This window comes from Pan paniscus, chromosome 3 (genome assembly GCF_029289425.2).
Source record: "Pan paniscus chromosome 3, NHGRI_mPanPan1-v2.0_pri, whole genome shotgun sequence".
Taxonomy (NCBI): domain Eukaryota; kingdom Metazoa; phylum Chordata; class Mammalia; order Primates; family Hominidae; genus Pan; species Pan paniscus.
Window position 1 is genome coordinate 9,933,616 of NC_073252.2, and position 12,650 is coordinate 9,946,265.

Genomic DNA, 12,650 nt, shown 5'->3' on the forward strand with positions numbered 1-12,650 from the left:
TGTGTGCACACGTGTTTTTCTGGAGCTCGTTTTATGGAGATCCCGCATAGCTCCCCAAATTCCTATGAAACCAAATAAGAAAAATCACAGTTTCCTAAGACTACAGCTTGGAATATCTTTGGAAAAGGTGTGTATTGAGAACACAGCATATGGAAACTATTTCACGTTGGCAATATCTGTGATTTAACATTGCAAACATTAGAAATACAACTGGTTCTTCAGAGCCACCTAAGTCCCTCATAATGGCAATATTAGCTTCTTCTAAATAATAAATTAGCCAGTCAAACTGTGTTCTACTGCATGTTAGAAGTTTCATCCTTCTAGTCAATGTCACATTTCAAGGCAAAGTCGATTTATATGTAAGTTAAACAAAGTGCTGTCACTAAAAGTTGAGAATTATGTCTAATGCCAATCGGAAATGGAATAAATAAGTATTAGAGGATTTGCAAGTGAAAGCAACCATAGAAATGCTATCATCAAGAAGGAAAATGTATTACCTGCAGAGGTTACAGATAAGACCCTAGAACCCAAAAGAGAAAGAATCCCTGTAAATATTTCCATTAAGTTAATCAAGAGTGGCTGGGTATGGTGTCTCATGCCTGTAATCCCAGGACTTTGGGAGGCCAAAGGGGGCAGATCACGAGGTCAGGAGTTCGAGACCAGCCTGGCCAACATGGTGAAACCCTGTCTCTATTAAAAATACAAAAAATTAGCCGAGCGTGGTGGCATGCACCTGTAATCCCAGCTACCCGAGAGGCTGAGGCAGGAGAATTGCTTTACTCCAGAAGGCAGAGGTTGCAGCGAGCAGAGATCACACCATTGCACTCCAGCCTGGGTGACAGATCACGGCTCCATTTTGAAAAAAAAAAAGAAAGAAAGAAAGAAAGAAAGTTAATCAGGGTGAGAATAGGATGAGTTTTTCACCCACAAAAGGAGATGAGATTCATGCATTCTTTCAACATGCATTCCATCAATAGTGAGCACCTGCTCTGAGCTAGGCCTGTTCTAGGTCCCAGGAAATGGGTAACCAACCAGACATGGCCCCTGATTTGGAGCTCACATTTTAGAGCAGCTAAATGGACAGTAAACAAGTGAGCAAATTAAGATCATCTTAAATTGGGGGAAGTTCTTTAGAGAAGCACTTCCATAAAGTTGAATCGCATCATAGACTATGACTGCCAGGCAGTAGGGAAGGTAATATCTCACCTGCCTGTGGATAGCAGAGCTTCTGAGGCCTTGCAAAGTATTTAGTACTAAGATTTCTGTCTTAGCTCAAGTTCCCTAAAAGCAGAGCCTGAGGCAGGGATTGAGTGCATGTAATTGATTCAGGAAGAACTCTCAGGAGATAGGAGTAAGGAAAACAGGATATGGCAGGGAACGAGCTAAGTGAGATGTGGTCTCAGCTGGAGACTGGCTCCAGTCTGATCTCACAGGGAGTGCCAGAGGATGAACTGCACCACTATGTTATCCCAGCCTAAGCTGTTTTGTTCTCCTGTGTCAGCCGGTCCCTGGCCAAGGGCTGCAGACTCTCTGGGGGCCCCAGCAGACTGGAGGAGAAGGAGCATGGTTTGTGGTCTACTCTTTTGTGCACACCCACCCACCTCTTCCCCAGCTGACACTGCTGGAGGAGGAGAGGGAGAGATGTCATCTCCTCCTATGGCAACCTGTGGGATGGCAATGGACCTTTTCCTGTTGGGTGTAATCTTCTGCCATCTCTTGCTGTCTGCAGCCTGACACAGAAGGGTGAAGGTCACCAGGTTCCACTGACAGGGGTCTTTGTCTCAAGTGGCAACCCTAGGACCGCGGGTCCCTTGCAAGATTCAGTCACATTTCATGACTGTCTGCAACACACCCCATGCCTCTGATGGAAGGAACACAATGCCCCATGCTGCACACATTTCTGCCAGACTGGGGTCCCTGATCTCAATTTTCCTCTGTAGTCCCCAACTCTGGGGTCTGCAGACACATTTCAGATCCCTTCTTAGTATCTCCCAGGAGGCAGAAGCCAGAGGAAATAATCCTTGTCCCAATGCACCTGACCATGCCACCTCACTGCATGCTCTTTCTCTCTCTCCAGGAAAAATCAAGCTTGTTGAATACTTACCAATATGCCCACATGCATTTAGTCCCCATAACCACTTCTTGGGGCAGCATTACCATCCCCAAGTTACAGACAAGGAAACTGAGGAGAGCATTAATATAACATGCATCTAAGTGGTGGACAAAGGATCTAACCAGGCAGTGCGGCACCAGAGCACACATTTTTGTTGTTCAGAGAGATGGGGTCTCTCTCTGTCCCTCAAACTGGAGTGCAGTGGCCTGATCATAGCTCACTGCAGCCTTGAACTCCCGAGCTCCAGCAATCTTCCCGCCTCAGGCTCCCGAGTAGCTGGGACTAGAGGCATTCCCCACCAACACAGCTAATTTTTAAAAAACATTTTTCTAGAGATAGGGTCTGATCTCAAACTCCTGACTTCAAGCGATCCTCCTGCCTCAGCCTCCCAAAGTGCTGGGATTAAAGTCGTGAGCCCCCGTGCCCAGCCCAGAGCATACTATTTTTTTTTTTTTTTTTTTTTGAGATGGGGTCTCACTCTGTCGTCCAGGCTGGAGTACAGTGGCAAAATCTCGTCCCAGAGCCCACTTTTAACCACCATATCATTCTGCCTCTGGGTAGGTTAGTCAAGCTCTGTAGCTGATCAGATGTCTGTAGAGAGAAAGAGACATCAGTCTCCCCTTTTTCCAGACACCCCCAAATTTTACAAGTGATTTTCTCAGATCCCTCAGCATCAGGAATGGGGATGAGCAGGGCAGCCTTTCCCCTTCCCAACAGCCCAGCAGATATCCCAACATTACATCTCATTGGCTCTGACTAGGACATGAGCCCAAAGCTGACCAGTTGCTGTAGCCATGGCATTCAGCATCCTCAGTCCTCTGGCCAGGCCAGAGCTACATCCCACCTCTGGATCCTCGGGTTGAGTCAATACATCTTGAACCAGGCGCGGACTGAAGCTCAAGGGGGAGTCAGAGTAATGTGACCCAGCCCACCAGGGAGTGGGTGCTGAGCAGGCAAGCATTCATCACCCACTGCACACACCAGGGAAGGCTTGTGGTGGCTTAGTCCCACCTGGGGGCAAAGAAAAGAGTGCCTGCTCTGTGCCAAAATGTGATGCCCAACACTGTATCTTAAAGCTAGCTGGTTTTGTAATCCCAGCTACTTGGGAGACTGAGGCAGGAGAACCACTTGGATCCAGGAGGCGGAGGTTGCATTGAGCCAAGATCATGCCATTGCACTCCAGCCTGGGTGACAAGAGAGAAATTCTGTCTCAAAATAAAAAAATAAAAATAAAAAAATAAAAAGCTAGCCTGCTTAATCCTCACAAAGATGCCATCTACTTTTTGGCATTCTACACATAGAAACACTGAGACACTGAGGCACTGGGAGATTTTAAAACTCACCACCAGCCGGGCACGGTGTCTCATGCCTGTAATCCCAGCACTTTGAGAGGCTGAGGCAGGAGAATTACTTGAACCCAGGAGTTCACGACCAGACTGGGAAAATTAGTGAGACCTCATATCTACAAATATTTTTTTTAAAAAAAATTAGGGCTAGGCGCGGTGGCTCACACAGGTAATCCCAGCAGTTTGGGAGGCCAAGGCAAGTGGATCACTTCAGCCCAGGGATTCAAAACCATCCTGGCCAACACGACAAAATTCTATCTCAACTAAAAATACAAAACTTAGCTGGGCATAGTGGCACATGTCTATAATCCCATCTACTTGGGAGGCTGAGGCACGAGAACTGCTTTAACCCAGGAGTCAGAGGTTGCAGTGAGCTGAGATTGCACCACTGCACTCCAACCTAGGTGACAGAGTGAGACTGTGTCTCAAAAAAATAAATAGGTATGGTGGCACATGCCTGTGGCCCCAGCTACTCAAGAGGCTGAGGTGGCAGAATCACTTAAGCCCAGGAGTTCAAGGGTGCTATGAGCTATGATTGTACTACTGCACCACTATTTATACATATATATGTATATATATACACACATATATACATGTATATATATGTATATATACACACATATATACATGTATATGTATATATGTATATATACACACATATATACATGTATATGTATATATGTATGTGTGTATATATACATGTATACGTGTATATATGTGTGTGTATATATATATGTATATATATAAAAAACACACATGCACAAATTCACCACCACCAACTCAGAAATTACCCTCTCCCTCTATTCTAAGGAATTATTTTTCATTTTGCCATGTCTGAAGTTGGAATACACCTTACAATCACTGGAATGTCACGGTCTCCTTGGCAGCATTTTTCTGCTTAGTAGCCCATAACATAATAGCACATCTTGTAACTAACAATGTTGTAGATGCTATGAGATCCTCGGGAAGCCCAGAATCTAACTCCACCCTGTCTGACTCCAAAGACCACATATTTCCTATGCCTTTGGACTGGGGCACAGATGTAGACAACTCGAGCTTTGCTGATTGTGAGAAAGGTATGAGAAATAGCCCTGATGGAATTTTCTTCTTGTACTTGCAGGGGAACAAAGAGGCATCATTCCACTATTCCAGGGGAGGTGCTAAATACGAGGGTGAGGCTGTCAAGCGGTCCCTGGTGGAGTCCTACACTCACCCAAACACCAACGAGACAGAGCGGAGGGGAACATCGATACTGTCATGAAATGGTTCACCTAGGAAGACTTTGACTTTGTGACTCTGTGCTACAGAGAGCCAGATAACGTGGGACATCGATTCGGGCCAGAGGCAGAGAACAGGAAGTTGATGATTCAGCAAATCGACAGGACCATCGGGTATCTGGTGGGAGCCACTGAGAAGCACAGCCTGCAGAGCACCTCAGCATCATCATCACATGAGACCATGGGATGACCACCGTGAAGAAGAGACCCAATGTCAACAAGATCACTTGTCCAACTACATCAGGTTCAGGAACTTGGTCAAGTTTGATATTGTGGGCTACGGTGGCTTTGGGATGCCCCTACCCAAATTGGGGCAAGAGGAAACCCTTTACCAGGCACTGAAGAATGCGTACCCTCACCTCCACATCTTCAAGAAGGAGGAGTTTCCAGAGCATTTCCATCTCGCTAAACATGACCAGGTTCTGCCAATCGTGATGTATGCCAACTCTGGTTACAGTATCAATGGGGTAAGTTCATTCTAAAATGAATAAAGTCACCTTGGATCTAGGAGACAACCATTAGAGAAGGGTGGTTCTGCAAAAATCAAACATAAGTGCACAGCCGGGCAGGGTGGCTCAAGCCTATAATCGCAGCACTTCGGGAGGCTGAGGCAGGTGTATCACCTGAGGTCAGGAGTTTGAGACCAGCCTGGCCAACATGGTGAAACCCCATCTCTACTAAAAATACAAAAATTAGCCGGGCGTGGTGGCGCGCATCTGTAGTTCCAGCTACTCTGGAGGCTGAGGCAGGAGAATCGCTTCAACCTGGGAGGCAGAGGTTTCAGTGAGCCAAGATCATGCTACTGCACTCCAGTCTGGGCAACAGAGTGAGACCCTGTCTCAAAAAAATATAATATAATATAACATAATAAAACAAAACAAAACAAAATAAAATAAAATAAAATAAAATAAAATAAAATAAAATAAGTATACACACTACGAGTTGTAGCCCACAGGGTCCTAAATGTTCCCCACCCCCCGCCCAACCAATGCTGCCCCAAATTACCATTATACAAGATTAATGACCAATTCAACTTGACAAGGCTGATTTAAAAATAAAAATAAGGCTGGCCATGGTGGTTCACACCTGTAATCTCAGTGTTTTGGGAGGCCAAGACAGGAGGATTGCTTAAGGCCAGGAGTTCAAGACCAGCCCGGGCAACATAGGGAGACCCATCTCTACAAAAAACAAACAAATAAATAAATAGCCAGACATGGCGATGCATGCCTGTAGTCCCAACTACTCAGGAGGCTGAGGTGGCAGGATTTCTTGAGCCCAGGAGGTCAAGGCTGCACTAAGCTGTGACTGCACCACTGCACTCCAGCTTGAGCAACAGAGCAAGACCCCGCCTCTAGAAAATAAATAAACAAATAATAAAAAATAAACACCAACTTCATCATTCAAAACTGCATAGCTCTTCACTAAACATTGAATAGCAGTTCTTTCATTTTTGTCTTCCCAACAGCCCTATAAAATAGATGATCTTAGTTCCACCATTTTAAAGAAGAAATCAAAACCTAGAGAGAAGTGACTTGAGATTAAAAATGTAAGGTTGGGCTGGGTGCAGTGGCTCATACATGTAATCCCAGCACTTTAGAAGGCTAACGTAGGTAGACTGCTTGAGCCCAGGAGTTTGAGACCAGTCTAGGCAACACAGTGAAACACCACCTCTATAAAAAAATGCAAAAAAAGTAGCTGGGCGTAGTGGCACATGCCTCTGGTCCCAGCAACTCAGGAGGCTGAGGTGGGAGAACTGCTTGAGCCCGGGGGTGTTGAGTCTGCAGTGAGCCATGATCACGCCACTGTGAGATAGGAGGCAGGACTTGACTCCACAGGCAGGGCTTGGACACCAGACCAAATTGAGGACTAGCTAAAACAGGGCTGGGGCAGAAGCAGCTTTCCATCAGACATGCCCACCAGTGTGCCATGTGAGTTTACTATTGCCAAGGCAACACCCAGGAGTTACTGCCCCTTTCCATGGCAATGACCCAATGACTCAAAAGTTACTACCCATTTTCTAGAAATTCCTGCATAAACTGCCCTTTAATCTGCATGCAATTAAAAGTGGGTATAAATGTGATTGCAAACTCTCTGCCGCTGTTCTCTGCCTCCAGGGTAGCCCTGCCCTACAGGAGCAGTCACAGGGCTGTAATGCTGCCTCTTCAATAAAGCTGTCTTCTTCTATACCTCTGGCTTGCCCTTGAATTCTTTCCTGGGTAAAGACAAAAACCCTCACGTACTTTTGAGAGGTGACAGCATGCTGGCAGCCCTCAAGCTCACTCTTGGCGCCTCCTCTGCCTGGGCTCACACTTTGGCAGCACTTGAGGAGCCCTTCAGCCCGCCGCTGCACTGTGGGAGCCCCTTCCTGGGCTGGCCGAGGCTGGAGCTGGCTCCCTCAGCTTGCGGGGAGGTGCAGAGGGAGAGGCGCGGGCAGGAACCGGGGCTGGGCACGGCGCTTGTGGGCCAGCGCGAGTTCTGGGTAGGCATGGGCTCACTGGGCCCCGCACTTGGAGTGGCCCGTTGGCCCCGCTGGACCCGGGCAGTGAGGGGCTTAGCACCTGGGCCAGCAGCTGCTTTGCTCAATTTCTCGCCGGGCTTTAGCTGCTTCCCTGCAGGGCAGGGCTCGGGACATGCAGCCCGCCATGCCTGAGGCTCCCCACAACCCGCCATGTGCTCCTGCGTGGCCTGAGCCTCCCCAATGAGTGCCGAGCCACCCCCATGAGCACCGCCCCCTGCTCCAGGGCGCCCAGTGCCATTGACCACCCAAGGGCTGAGGAGTGCCAGTGCAGGGCACAGGGCAGGCAGGCAGCTCCACCTGCGGCCCCCATGTGGGATCCACTTGGTGAGGCCAGCTGGGCTCCTGAGTCTGTTGGGGACTTTGAGAACCTTTATGTCTAGCTAAGGGATTGTAAATACACCAATCGGCACACTGTATCTAGCTCATGGTTTGTAAACACACCAATCAGCACCCTGTGTCTAGCTCAGGGTTTGTGAATGCACCAGTCGACACTCTGAATCTAGCTAATCTAGTAGGGACTTGGAGAACTTTTGTGTCTAGCTCAGGGATTGTAAATGCCCCAATCAGCACCCTGTCAAAACAGACCAATCAGCTCTCTGTAAAACAGACCAATCGGCTCTCTGTAAAATGGACCAATCAGCAGGATGTGGGTGGGGCCGTATAAGGGAATAAAAGCAGGCTGCCCCAGCCAGCAGTGGCAACCCACTGGGGTCCCTTCCCACACTGTGGAAGCTTTGTTCTTTTGCTCTTTGCAATAAATCTTGTTGCTGCTCGCTCTTTGGGTCCACACTGCGTTTATGAGCTGTAACAGTCACTGTGAAGGTCTGCAGCTTCACTCCTGAAGCCAGCGAGACCACCAACCCACCAGAAGGAAGAAACTCTGAACACATCCGAGCATCAGAAGGAACAAACTCCGGACACACCGCCTTTAAGAACTGTGACACTCACCGCGAGGGTCCGTGGCTTCATTCTTGAAGTCAGTGAGACCAAGAACCCACCAGTTCCAGACACACTATGCTCCATTTCGGGGCTCCCCTGCCCTGCATCAACTGCACTCTGGCCTGGGTGGCAGAGAGAGAGACCCTATCTTAAAAAAAAAGGAAGAAATGTAAGGTTAAGTACTGCCCCCAAGCCTGAGTGGCCAATCATTATACAGAGTACACAAAGATCACCTAAAAAGTCACCACAGAAGCCCCCTGCTGCTGGTTCTCATTTGCCCATATCAAAAAATATGCAAGCCTGTTCATACAAAGACACACACAGATGCTCACAGCAAAATTATTCATAATTGTCAAAAGGTGGCAACAACACAAATGCCTATCAACAACAGATGAATGGGCAAACAAGTACAGTCTACCCGTGTGATGGAACATTAATCAGCCAAAATATGGAATGAAGGGCTGATTCATGCTACAACCTGGATACACCTTGAAACCATTAGGCTAAGTGAGAGAAGCCAGACAAATATGAGATGATTCTCTCTCTCTCTCTCTCTCTCTCTCTCTCTCTCTCTCTCTGTGTATATATATATGCCCAGAATATGAAAATCCAAAGAAACAGAAAGTAGATTAATGGTTGCCAGGAGCCAGGGGTGGGTATAGTCAGGGGGAAATAAGGGGTGACTGCTAATGGATTCAGGGTTTCTTCTGGGGTAATTAAAATTTCTAAAATTGATGGTGATGATGGCTGCACAACTCTGTGAATATATTAAAAACCACTGAATTATGCACTTTATTTATTTATTTAGAGACAGGGTCTGGCTCTGTTGCCCAGGCTGGAGTGCAGTGGTACAATCTCAACTCACTGCACCCTCCACCTCCCAGGCTCAAACCATCCTCCCACTTCAGCCTCCTGAGTAGCTGGGACTACAGACACACACCACCATGCTCAGCTAATTTTTTTGTATTTTTGGTCGAGACAGGGTTTTGCCATGTTGCTCGGGCTCATCTCAAACTCTTGGGTTCAAGCGATCCTCCCACCTCAGCCTCCCAAAATGCTGGGATTACAAGTGTGAGCCACCATGCCCGGCCAAATTGTACACTTTAAATGGGAAAATTGTGTGGTATGTGAATTATCTTTCAATAAAGCTGTTATTAAAAAGCAGCTTTAAGGGCCAGATATAAGGGCCATGCCTGTAATCCCAGCACTTTGAGCGGCCAAGGCAGGAGGATCACTTGAGCCCAGGAGTTCAAGACCAGCCTAGACAACATGGCAAAACCTGGTCTCTACAAAAAATTTAAAAATTAGGCTTGGCGTGGTGGCTCATGTCTGTAATCCCAGCACTTTGGGAGGCTGAGGTAGGTGGATCACTTGAGGTCAGGAGTTCAAGACCAGACTCGCCAACATGGTGAAACCCTGTTGCTACTAAAAATACTTTTTAAAAATTAGCCAGGCATGGTGGTGGGTGCCGAGGCTGAGGCAGAAGAATCGCTTGAACCCGAGAGGTGGAGGTTGCAGAGAGCCGAGATTACGCCACTGCACTCCAACCTGCTGGGAGACAGAGCAAAACTCCATTTCAAAAAAAAAAAAATTAAAAATTAAAAATTAGCCAGCGGTGGTGGCTTTTGTTTGTAGTCCCAGCTACTCAGGAGGCTAAAGTGGGAGGATTGCTTGAGCCCAGGAGGTTGAGGCTGCAGTGAGCCAAGATTGTGTCACTGCACTCTGGCCTCAGCAACAGAACAAGACCCTTTTTCACAATTTTGAAAACAATTAAAAAACAAGCCTAAAGAAAACACAAAAACCAATGCTAACTGTGAGACATAAATGAGGTGGTCTATTTTTTGTTAACTACCAACTAACAATTCATGGCAGAACAAAGTTTAAATGATGCTATAGCCAGGTGCTGTGGCTCACGCCAGTAATCCCAACACTTTGGGAGGCTGAGGCGGGTGGATCACCTGAAGTCAGGAGTTTGAGACCAGCCCGGTCAACATGGTGAAACCCCGTCTCTACTAAAAATACAAAAATTAGCCAGGCGTGGTAGCAGGTGCCTATAATCCCAGCTACTCGGGAGACTGAGGCAGGAGAATCGCTTGAACCCCGGGGGGGCAGAGGTTGCAGTGAGCCAAGATCGCACCATTGCACTCCAGCCTGGGCAACAGAGCGAAACTCCGTCTCAAAAAATAAATAATTAATTAAATAAATAAATGATGCTATAAACCTCATGTGAGGGAAGACTGCCCCAGGTACACCTTGAAGAACGCTTGCTGTGAATAAGAGCCAAATGCGATCATTATGTTTACAACTTGCTTCATGTTAGCTTGCTGCAACTCCAGAGTGTAACAGGTATGAGAAAACTCATGGGGTTACTGTTGAATGTTGGTGGAAATATTCACATTAAAATACAACAGTTTATCACCTAAGGTATATTTTATCCCTCAAGTGGCCCGGAACACTGTGATTACTGCACATCAATCCCACGCCCATAAACCTGGTTTATGACGTTTTGTAACAGGGTATCTTGACAGTAGCATGAGGACATTTAACGAGACAAGAACATTCCCCACTGACCAACCAGATGGTTTGAGGGAACAGGATGCTGTGCTCAGTTTAATATTCTGCTGAACCGACCATTAGCCAGAAAATCCTTTGGGTCAATGCCTCTCACTGAATCCACTTCTCATCCTGTCCACCTGCCTGCTTTGCAGTGCAGAGTAAAGTGGGCCTTCCTTGACTCTCTTCAGGGACCAACGCGCTTGAGGCCATCATGAGGACATTCATTTTTTTTTTTTTTTTTTTTTTTTTGAGAGAGTCTCGCTCTGTCGCCCAGGCTGGAATGCAGTGGTGTGATCTCAGCTCCCCACTGCAACCTCTGCCTCCCAGGTTCAAGTGATTCTCCTGCCTCAGCCTCCTGAGTAGCTGGGATTACAGGCACGCGTCACCAGGCCCAGCTAATTTTTCTATTTCTTGTAGAGACAGGGTTTCACCATGTTGGCCATGCTGGTGTCGAACTCCTCACTTCAAATGATCCACCTGCCTTGGCCTCCCAAAATGCTGGTATTACAGGTGTGAGGAAACGTGCCTGGCAGAGGGCTTTCATTCTTGATGGACTGCTCCATAGCCTCAGAGACAGTCGGACTGGTTTCTTCAACCAGAGCGGAGCAGAGAGGCAATTTCTGTATGCACCAGGCCAAATATTAGACCAACTCTTCAATGTACAGACAGCATCACATTTCTTATATGCTAGAATATCTGTTGGTCTAAAATATAAATAAATAGTATTGTAGCCAGCCACAGTGGCTATAATTCCAGAGCTTTGTGGGGCTAAGGCAGGAGGTTCACTTGAGGTCAAGAGTTCGAGACCAGCCTGGGCAACATGGCAAGACACCCCCACCACCACCTGCCATCTCTACAAAAATTAAAATAATTAGCTGGGCATAGTAGTGTGGGCCTATAGTCCCAACTACTTGGGAAGCTGATGTAGATGGATTGCTTGAGCCCAGGAATTTGAAGCTGCAGTGGGCTATGACTGCATCACTCTACTCCAGCTAGACCTTGTCTCAAAAAAAGAAAAAAGTGTTGCAATTGACATTACTTTATCATTTGAAAAGAGGGACAGACAAGAAAGGTATTTGGCATTTACCATGCAATTACCCAGAATCCTCATCCCATTCTACCCCCACCCTTCCCCTAAAAGTATATGTATATGTATTTATACCATAAAAAATACATCTATTTGGCTCTGGAACCAGATTGCTTGGGTTCAGTTACCTGATCTAGCATTTGCTCCTGATGACTCAGTGCAGAAAAGCTCTGTAACTCAGTTTCCCCAACTGTAAAATGGGGAATGGCACCTTTACTGGGCTGCCATGAGGGTAAAGGAGGTAACATATATTTATGAAGAATTCAGAACAATTCATGATACATAGTAAGCTCTCTATATATGAGCTTATTATTACTGTCAGAACGATTATCATCATCTTGCTGTTTCCAATGGGTACGCTTTCTACATTCTCTTTCTTAAAGACCTTTAAATCCTTGGTATTCTCTCCACCACCACCGAGAGCAGTGTCCTTGTAGTTTAAATTCTCAAAGACTTCATGGATTCAACAAGCATGACATTAACTAAGGGACAGTTTTCTTTCAGCGGATTGGAACCTAAAATGGCTTTTTTATTGTTATTATTTTTCAGAGAATTATAATGTGTTTCAACAAAGGCAGCCGTGGCTTTGATAATGTCCTCATGGATATGAGACCATATTCAGAGCTTTCGGGCCAGATTTCAAGAGGAATCGCTTGGCCGAGCCTTTTAACGGCATCCACATCTACCCATTCATGTGTAAGCTCCTGGGAGTCACCCCCAAACCCACAACAGCTCCCTTGCAGTCACCCAGGAAATGCTCGTGAACTCCTATGTCCAGCAGCCAGGTGAGACACAAAAGCAGCTGCCAGAAAAC

The 12,650-nt window shown here is 46.7% G+C and overlaps 1 long non-coding RNA gene across 9 annotated transcripts in view; it reads right to left on the reverse strand.

Annotated features, from left to right (window-relative positions):
• The window catches only part of LOC117979913 (uncharacterized), a 127,109-nt gene that overhangs the window by 107,605 nt on the left and 6,854 nt on the right, over positions 1–12,650 (reverse strand). For 8 of the 9 annotated variants that reach the window (XR_010111910.1, XR_010111909.1, XR_010111911.1 and 5 more), the window contains one exon: positions 8,203–8,341. The exons of the other annotated variant lie outside the window; for it this stretch is intronic. This is a non-coding gene — a long non-coding RNA (uncharacterized LOC117979913). The remainder of the gene's footprint in view (positions 1–8,202; positions 8,342–12,650) is intronic. 9 annotated transcript variants of the gene reach the window in all.